A 10,786-nucleotide genomic window follows, 5' to 3' on the forward strand; every position below is an offset into this window, starting at 1 on the left:
CTTTCATATCAATCCAACATTGACAAAGATGAAAACTAAGGGAATTTTATCCATAATTTTTATACATTTTAGTTACTTTTGTAAACACACAATACAGTTTCAGTTAGTTATAGTTTTATCTTTTAATTATAGTTTTTATTTATTTCAGTTAACGAAAATGTTTTTTCAATTCTAGTTTTCGTCATTTCGTTAGTTTTCATTAATGATAATAACCTTGGTCTGGACATCAAATTTAATGCTTTTTAATGTCATTTAAGGTCTTAATTTTCACTAAATCCATTTAATGACTTAATATTTTTAATGACCTGCAGAAGCCCTGGGTTAAAATCTCAACTTGATCAATTTTTAAAACTTCATTGTTAGCGACATTTTGTGCCACAGATCATCGTAGATTAAAAGAGCACTCACACAAAGACCACCTCAAGCTAACCCATTAATGTATATCACTTAATTAGTTAACAACAAGCTCCACAAGTTCTGGTTATTGCTGCAGAAAGTCGATTAAGTAACACTGAAATATCCTGTCTGAAATTGGATGAGGTTCATGCCGTACATCCTCTGTATCTGTCTAATTACACTACATCCCGGCTTCCTTATGTGGATTTCTAATAAGCAGGATAAGAGCTAATCTGGGCTTTTGTAACATCAAAATGATAATGAAATGGTCTTATTCTGAAATGCAGTAACTCACTGTTCTGCACAATCAGGAAAAAGTCTGTTTGATTAAATGATACAGACTTATTTGAGAAAATGAGTTAAAAGGATAAAGACTTTATAAACCAGTATCCAAAGGGAGAGTCCATCTGTTTATTGACTTGTGTGGAGCTCATACATTTCATATGCTTTCAGTAATCACATCATATTCTAGGATCTGCACTGAGGGGATTAAGCACCACATCGATCTACAGTGGACATGTGTTCTGCAATGTTAGGCAAATTAGTCCTGTTGATAATGCTCTTGTTTGCGTGTTGACTCAGTCAGTGGCCGTTGATCTATCTGCAAGTCCTCACCTCAACGCTCACCCCCTAATCCTGTCCCCAGACAGGCTGATGCCAGATCAGTGATGACTTCAGGCTGAAGGGACCCCTGTCTCCACCAATAAGCCCCCTGGCCTGGGGATCAGCCCCCAGAAGTCACACATGGAACACTTCTTATTTGTATTTGTAAAGGTGTGTTGTGTTTGTGTACAGGGGTGGAAGAAAATATATCGCGATATTTCACTTCATGATACTGCATCGATTTTAAAAAGTACTGTAACGATATTTTTAAGTGTTTATTCAAATGCAGATTCATTTTTGTTTTTCTTTTTTGTTTATCACGCTCTTTTATTTCTGTATTCACATGGGTATTTTGCTCTGTTTTTTGTATACCACAAAAGTAGTATTGTCATATTACAGATCATACATGTAGTTTTTTTTTAATTGATAATTATTTTAAGCATCCTAAAAGCACTTTTTATTGCCTGAAAGAGGCAGATGTTAGTTTTTTTTTTAAATTGAGAATGCACTAGGGCTGTGTATTGGCAAGAATCTGGAGATACAATACAAACCACAATACTGGGATTACGATACGATATATCACGATATGTCATGATAATGTTAAAAAGGCCATTTTTTGTTTGTTTCTTTTTTAAAAAATGATTATTTCCTTGAACAATTGAATTACAGCAGAAATCTGCACAAATACTAAACACATTTTTATTTGATCCTAACAGGATCTAATGTTATATCACAAAATGTTCCTGTGTTCAAACTGAAATTCTGTTTTACAGACATTACAGTTTAAGATCCTGTTCAAATGTTCATATTTTATTAATTCAGAACTACCATCAGAACAGTATTTTAGTTCAATCCCAATAAAGGAACTAACATTATTGAATAAAAGAGTGTTAAATAATGATAAATAAAATATAAACAAAAAAGAAAAACAAAAAACAAAAATGAACCTCCACAATATCTCCATTTGAATAAATACCCAAAAATATCGATACGGTACTTTTTAATATCAATACAGGATTGTGAAATGAAATATCGTGATATATCGCAGAACCGATATTTTCTTACACCCCTAGAATGCACAAAAATAATGTTCTGATGTTGGATGATTCAGGGACTGAACACAATGCATTCTTTTCGCAACAGAATACGAACATTTAAGCAGGATCTTAAACTGTAATGTCTGTAAAACATTATTTATTTACTTATTTATTTGTGTGACTTTTGTGCTGGTAAACCTGTCTGTTAAAACTTTATTCATCCAAATGCTGCACTGTAAGTTTTTCCAGAAAGTAATCTTAAAAAAACAAACAAACAAACAAACAAAAAAATCGCCTTGTTAACAGTATTGTGATATATTGTGATATATCATATCGTGATCCTAGTGTTGTGATTTATATCGCATCACCAAATTCTTGCCAATACACACCCCTATTTGTGTATCAGTAAACTTGAACTTTTTCCTCTTCTTGAAACCATCGTCTTAAATGAAATGTATCTGCAATATCGCTTAATCCACTTTAGTACCCATTCGTTTATGCTTATTTCTAAAACCCTTATAGGATATTCACCCTCTATAAGTCAGTTACTGCAGTTAAAATATTGCAGCAAAGTTAATGTCCCTGAATGCAACTCATCCTTTCTAGTCTGATGCCTCTAATGGCAAAAACACAACAAGTAGATACATTTATCTCAATCACTGTTTTTAAGGGCCTAGTCCTGGGCTTTTTAGTGACACTTATAAATGATTGGCTTCTGTTTGATTAATTGCTGTTCTTCTGTTTTGTCTTTTCATTGTCTATTGTTTTTTTCCATCCTCCGTTCCCTTCCCCCTACATGTGTTTTCTGGCTTTTACCAGGCTGTCTTTGTAAATAAGAAACAGTCTGTGACGTCTAGCACTAATTAGTACTAGAAGACTTCAAGATTTTAGGTCATTTTATGAATTAATTTCATTTTTCACTGAATGTATTACAGCTAGGGAGTATGTAGGATTATTAAAATAACGAAATATATGTTTATAATGCATGCACAGATTCAGATTTCCCATTATAGTTTGCACAAATGCATTGCTTCTGTAATATATAGACATATTTTTAACACTATTCTTGCTGTAAAATCTATCTAAAAGGATTAACCATTCTTCTTTTCAATTTAACGTCATTGCATTTTGACACGTATTTTGATCCAAAGCCAAACCATTAAACCCTTACGACAGTGCAGATGTTTGGGGGAACAGGGAACAGAGGAAGCCTATGAGCCGTTTCCACCACTTCACTTTAATATAACCCCGTTCTGCTGAAGCATAAACTGCTCCACAAACGAGACACTGTCTGCAGACGCTCATGAGACAGGAGTCAACGACAGAAATTTGCTGAATAAGCTGCAGACTAAAGCCTTATTAGAAACCCGGTCACCTGGCGTGCACGCTGTCGGGTGTTTTGTACAGAAACAGAGCTCTACTATTTGGCCACACTTTGACAACGAGCTTTAAAAGTAGTAACTATGTCTCAAAGGTGCTAGAAAAATACTTTACAAGGACTGGGTCACTCCACTAGAGTATCTTGGAACACAACATACCGTAGAGGTAACAACCTGGAAGCGATAAAAGTTGTAATGCGGTGAAATTATGTCATTTATAACATTATGACTATTTAACAATGAATGCGATTTCCTGACACTCAGTTATAGGAAAAAGTCCCAGATAATCACCAATGCAAATGAGAAAGTACTTTTTTTTTGACTAAAGTGTTTTATTGTTGTGTTTTTAATATCTCTATACTCCTATGAAACTGGGTACATTTTGGTACCTGACACTTTTCCAGCTTTTTAGACCCAATAATAAAAGAGAAATTTAGACATATTTCCCCCCAGGATGGACCTAATGATGACCTCAGATGAATGCAAAAAAAAGTATACTCTTGCTCTGAGCCATCCCAAAATGAATGAATTTTTAATAAAATATTGGGGTCAAAAATAGGACCAAAATTGGGACATGAAAAGCTAACTAGGTGCCAGTACATTTGATCTGGAAAACATGGCTGTAAATGGTCTTATATAGCGCTATAAATAAAGACACTGTGTTAAATTTGATGATTCTAGTGGTTTTTCTAATCCAGACTTGGGTTTTTCATGAATCGGCAGTCTCATTCCAGGTTTTGTATGTAACCCATCGTGTCCACTTGCGTTACATGCAGAACCTGCCCAATTAAACACAAAGAAATCACAAATGATTTTGTAACAGCGGTCATTTTTGTGAAACACTCTGCCTTGCATAATTAGTTCAATTCCCAAAATGTACCTTTGAGAGAATAAAGAGATATTCAAAAAATAGCAGCGTGTTATGTGCAGATTTTTATATTAAATATAATTTAAAATAACATAAAAATGGGTTTTATCTGAAAAATGGTTTCTTTTATCTCAATAAATATTTATTTTTATAACAGACTCAAAGTGTTTCCAAACTCGCCTCATAACATTAGTCTACATCTGGTTTGAATTTTTAGCCCCATGTCCTGTTTTTAGGGACCACTTTCAGAGAAGCACGCATCTGCTTTATAAGATTCTGCGTCTAAATAAAGATATTTTGCTTAAATTGCTGTACCAAATCTGAAAAGTTTCGAATACAGTGTATGTTTTGACAAAATATAACCTTACTGATGTGTTTACACTTAAGAAAATTAAACTAATACACATATTGAATAAGTTTTGGATAAAATAAACATGTAAATAAACATGTTGTTGCTAACACAAGATCAAGAGTTTGATTTTTTTTTAGCATCATTGGGCAAAACTTCCATCATTACTTTGTGGCATATTGTAATTCAAGTTTGAGAAGGCATGACATTTCTGTATCTACTCCATAAGGTCAGAATTATCTCGTTTTATCACTTTATTACTATAATTCAGTCTGTGAATTTTAGCCATCCTAATAAACCACAACACCTAGCATTAGCATTAGCATTAGCATTAGTACAGCAGGAGCAGTGAGTTGCCATTGAAGATGCATGGGGACCAACTCCAGATCTTTATCAACAACATTGTCAGGGACAGAGACAGGAGTATTAACCTATATGTACATGGTTTTAATTCCTTGACAGTGTTTTCAGCCTGTAGAAAAAACAACCGTGACACAGATTTTGTCCAATCACGGGTGTTTTATCTAACAGCGCGAATCAACGCGAGGTCACGTGTAGATTTCATGTTTTGACATGGACAGAGAGGAGAGAGCTGCAGAGGGACTTCCCCATTTGTGGTATTGCCATAAAAAGCATGGTTCTAGGATTTTTCATTATAGTTTAGTTTTATTTAGTTTAGACTTTTTTTTCTCTAATTCAGTTAGTTTTAATTAGTTTTTAGAGCAGGTTTGCTAGTTTTTATTAGTTTTTGTTATTTTCTAAATGGTTAGTTTTAGTTTAGTTTTAGTTTTTTTGTATCTTTTATCTTCTTCACCGTCGTATTCAAATAAATCCCAGACTGGACTCTGCTGCTTTCTCCCACCTTTAGTCTCCATGTTTCCAGGTAGAGTGGGGACCAGAAGATGACTCTAAACCACAAGTGACCAGAAGTAACAGACCGTTAAATATCATATGGGGCCGCTAGCTAAAATTGCTTGAGGGAAATAAATCGATTCTGTATCAATCCGACATTGACAAAGACGAAAACGAAGGGAATTTTATCCATAATTTTTATCCATTTTAGTTAGTTTTGTAAACACACAGTACAGTTTCAGTTAGTTATTGTTTTTTTTCTTTTAATTATAGTTTTTATTTATTTCAGTTAACAAAAATGTTTTTTCAGTTCTAGTTTTCGTCATTTTGTTAGTGAATGAATGAATGAATGATTTTAGTATTGTGTCTTGCCTACAGACATGCCCAGCCCTTACATGGGCTTATAAGACACCATAAATACAAACCCAAAATCTAATCTTTTGTCTTCTTCTCTGTCGTATTCACATAAATCCCGTACAGGACACTGCTATTTTCTTCCAACTTTGGTCTCCATGTTTCCAGGTAGAGTGGGGACCGGGAGACGACTCTAAACGACAAGTGACGGACCATGAAGTGCCGTACAGTGCCGCTAGCTAAAATTGCTAGAGCGAAATAAATGGATTTTGAATCAATCTGACATTGACAAAGACGAAAACCAAGGGAATTTTTCCCATAATTTTTATACGTTTTAGTTAGCTTTGTAAGCACACAATACAGTTTCAGTTAGTTATCGTTTTTTCTTTCAGTTATAGTTTTCATTTATTTCAGTTAACGGAAATGTTTTTTCAATTCCAGTTTTCTCCATTTCATTAGTTTTTGTTAACAATAATAACCTTGATAAAAAGTCATGCAAATTTGAAGGAAAGTCACAAAAATTAAACTGTGAATTATGTGTGTTTCCATAAATGGTTTGGAGCGAATAACACAGGTTTCTTTGAAGGTGGAGAACTTTGCTACACGACACAACTGTAATAAACATAAAGACAGAACAATGAGATTATATGAACAGTTATAAGTTTTTACATTTTGCTTTGAATTTGTTTTTGCATCTTGTGACATATTTATTTACTTATTTTGGTCTGGTATCGTAATTGTTTTGTATCATTTCGTCAGGTATATATTTACTTCTGTTTGTTTTGTGCTTCCTAGATATGTAGTTTTGCACTTGGTTTTGTATTCATTTTGTATTATCTTTGGATGTATTTGTTTGGTTTGTCTGACTTTATACAGTATGACTTTATAGCTGGTTGTGTATAGTTAACCTTTAAGGCTATTATTGTTTAGAAGGGGGCAGAAAATATAAGATCTTCTTCATCACCTGGTCCTTATCGAGCTTGGGCGTGTAATTGTTTGTTCACCTGATGATTATTGAATGTCTGCTGATGAAATGCACAACCATGAATGTGAAAAAAAGTGAAATGAAATGAAATAAAACACAGAGGAAGAACATTCTGTTTTTGTTCACCACCTAAACAGACCATGAGGAGGAATAATTCATCTCCTCATCAGTCCACATAATCTGGAGTAGTACCAGACATATTTTCACATGTTATCAGAATATATGGACTATGCATTAAACAGATGATCAGTCACATGATTTAAATGTTTATAAATTTATAGTCAAAAGATGGTTCCATTTCCTTTATACACATTTAGTCTTTGGCAAAAAACAACAAAAACTACTTTGAGGAAGTAGAAAAAAACTTTATTGCTAGATTGTGGGATTTTATTTTATTTTGTTTTTTCAAAATTTTGCCTTTTCTATAAAACATTTCCGATGCTAAATTGAATGATGTGATTTAAATGCATTCATGGAAACATGATCTGGAACCAAGTTCTTACTCTAAAACAGTGGTTCTCAATCTTTTTTCTGTTGGGCCCCCCTTTGGAGGATGAAATATCTGCAGCCCCCCCCAACCCCAACAACACTGTAACAGTGGCGCATTTCTAACTTTTAATGAAAGAAACATCAATATTATAACGATGATTTTTACTTTTCCTTTAATATTTTTTTGTTCAAACTTAGATTTTTGCTTGAATAATACAAATAAATTCAACAAGACTGCTACCTGAGACAATATTTTTCCAAATAAAAATAGGAAATGTGCAATATCTTGCAACTATCCCAATTAAATTACTTTTTTTACAACATTAAACAAATGTTGGTAACAAAGATGAACATTTTAACAATATCAGTGGCTGCAATGAGCCTGTTTCCATTGCACGTCTCTAAGCATTTAAGTGCAAACTGTACAAACTGTGTAAAAACAGAAACATGGCACGTTTTCCTTTCCAGTCCAATCCTTGTCCACTCTCCAAACCTAAACTCTTTGTTTAGTCTAGTGACAGATCATCATGGCAGTAGATTTGTTTGCTGTATGTCCCTAAAATGAGTCCAGGGTGCTCCAACACTAAAACATTAGTTCAACCTGCTACATGTTCTAACCTGAAGAAAAAAAAAAAAAAACACCCAGGAGTGATCCTATGCCCCCCCTGGCAAGCCTTTGCTACCCCCTAAGGGACCCGCCCCACAGTTTGAGAAACATTGCTCTAAAACAACATCTAATGCTGCATTCCAGGCCGGTTTTTGAGTCCGTAAGTCACGACTTCAAACCACGACTCACAACTTTGTAATGTTCCAGGCAAGTCACACCAAACTGCCTGAGCGCAAGGAATTGTGGTAGCTAGATGTAAACAAACTAGCATGGCGGACTGTACGTTATGGTCATTTACAATCATTTCTATCGCCAAAGGTGCTTGTTTCTTGCTTATTTGAGGGAAGCAGAGGAGTAAAAACAGCGCATAAGTCAAGAGAAGCTGTTATACCTTTTATGTTATGGTATTTGTATATTTGAATACGTATTTGGTACAAATTTTTTCTTGTCCTCAATGGACTGAAAACTCGCTAATGCTAGAGCACCTGTTGATTATGCACAACATTTGCAGATAAATAACGTCAGAGCAATACCTTGTTTTAATAAACAATTTGCATAAACACCGCATCCATGGGGGATGCCATTGCTACAGAGCCTGGAACTGGGAGTACATCGATCTAGTATGAGTTCACGAGTGGGAAATGACGGGTTTTACTGCCATTCCAGCGCATTTTTACCAGAAGAAGGTTGGAAAAACACAAGTTACTGGGAGCCTGGAACGCAGCATAAAATGACACAGTATGGAGGTAAATTAATAAAAGAAAGAAAATGCAAAAAGATAATTCACACAATTCTTATCTAACATTATCTGTTCTTGCACAGTATATTAATCTAAAACTAAGATCAGCACAGTTTGATGGAAGCTTTCAAGTCTTAGTTCAGTTTTTCACGGCGTCCAATTTGATTCCCACATCACATCTACTGTAACTGCAAACTTTTCTTTCCTCCCGTCTTAACGATTTAACCAAACAGTAATAGAGACACGAAAACAAAACCTGTTTCTCTAATCTTAAGATTAGATTAGGTCTGCCGGCGTTAACCTCTCCAGACACCCCCATAACTCAACACCTGAAAGACAACGAAATCTGCCAAAACACACAGCGCTGTCTAAAACTGAGAATCAATTTCACCTCCTGACATTTAGTTTTTACAGGCACTTATTGGCTGCTAAGAGATAAGCACTTTGTTGGCTGGAAAGACTAGAAGAGTGTGTGAGCTGAATTAAATTATATCTGGAACCCTAGTGCAAAAGAGCAAACCACTGGGGGAAAAAAAGCACAAATCGCCTCCGACACAAGTCATTACAAGCATCTATGAAGCCTTGGCCTCATTAAAATCTTCTGGAGTAGTACAGAGATCAGAAACGCTGCACATTTGTTCTTTTTCAAACCAAACTTCATCGTATACTTGACATTGAATACTTAAATATGGTCTTCTGTTCTGTCTGTGTTACTAGTTTCAAGAAATAGGTCAGATTGAAGTGATAAGACAACGGCTTGTTTCATTTACAGGACACATATGGACTGGGATTCACTGTCACCCCAGTGCATGCTCAGAATTTCTATCAGATACTCCCACCAACCCCCCCCCCCTTCCTTTTCGTCCTCACTTCGACATAAATCTCACTCAATACATCATCTTCCAGCCACCTTCACATTCACCATCATATTGTCCTATTATAATCCATTGTTTGAGGAGCAAAGAAGATCAATGTCCGATTACAGTAAATACACACAGTAAGGGTTGTGAAGTGGAAGCATGTCAGAGCTTGTCAAATGAGCAGAAAGCAAGAAAAAAAAAAGGAAGAAAGAAAAAAAAAGGAAGCTACATCTTCTGTATCTGCAGAGCGTGGGTCAAAAGAAGCAAACTGGTCCACAGAGCTTCTGATTAGTCTACAAAGTCTAAAAAAATGCACTTGGGTTATTGGAACACAACTTGGATCGATAGCTCGTCTGAATCAACAGCCTTGTGGGTTTGTCTTGTCAGCTTGATTAGATTCAGGAGGAAAGTGGGTTGATGAGTAAACATGACAGCATCAATATTGCATGAGACTGACATCCAACGATTCCTTTCTTTAATGTTTGTAAAAAGATCTGGGTCGAATCCTCTTAATACTCTGACATGAAACGCTTTTTCATGGATTAAGCTGCGACAAGAGAATGAAGGAAAATATGGAACAGAAAAGCAGAAAAATAGTAATAAAAGGAAACCAAGGGTAGGCACAAAGTCTGAAATCTGCACTTTTTTTCTGTCAGAAATCACACATCAGACATAAAACATAGAACATGAAAGAAAAAAAAAAAAAAGATCCTAACCACTTGCATAAATCCTGCAGAAGAAATGCTGCTGCAGCCTGAGTCCTGATGGTTAGAAGGAGTGGAAAGGTCTACCTTGTTTATGTAGAGCAGGGCACTTCAGTGGCATTGTCAGCGCTGTAGCTGCAGGGTGCTTGTGTTTCCCCAGTGAACTGAAGCAGATGTCAGCAGAGACACCTGCTCTGGCTCAGCCTCCTCCTCTGCTGCCTGCCGGCCCGGGCGTCGGGGGTCGCTGCCCTGCCCCAAAATACACCCATCGTTCAGCCCCCTGGCATGCTATTGTCTTAAGCACAGCCCCGGATTTATGCACTCATTAAGACATTTTCACACATTCCTTCTCTACTACAAAACCTGGAAATGTTGTCAATTAAAGCATGAGCTGCTGAGTAACAAAGAGGAGCATTTGAAGTGTTTTGTTGTGAAAATATGCGTAACTATTGATTTGATGAAAAGACCTAAATTAGTGATAAACATGAAAAAAAATTTCTAAGGAGCTTACAGTCTCTTACCAAGGACTAGGTCCGGGTTAGGGCGTGGGTGGGGGTGCACTGG

General features: G+C 35.7%; 1 protein-coding gene across 4 annotated transcripts in view; it reads right to left on the reverse strand.

The window, feature by feature from the left end:
* tncb (tenascin Cb) overlaps nt 1-10,434 on the reverse strand; it is a 188,957-nt gene extending 178,523 nt beyond the window's left edge. For 2 of the 4 annotated variants that reach the window (XM_030143575.1, XM_030143574.1), the window contains exon 1: nt 10,310-10,434. The gene's annotated coding sequence lies outside the window, so the exon portion shown is untranslated. The remainder of the gene's footprint in view (nt 1-10,309) is intronic. The other 2 variants (XM_030143576.1, XM_030143577.1) reach the window with 2 other exon arrangements.
* Nucleotides 10,435-10,786: the final 352 nt, after the last annotated feature.

Source organism: Sphaeramia orbicularis, chromosome 9, assembly GCF_902148855.1.
Source record: "Sphaeramia orbicularis chromosome 9, fSphaOr1.1, whole genome shotgun sequence".
NCBI lineage: Eukaryota > Metazoa > Chordata > Actinopteri > Kurtiformes > Apogonidae > Sphaeramia > Sphaeramia orbicularis.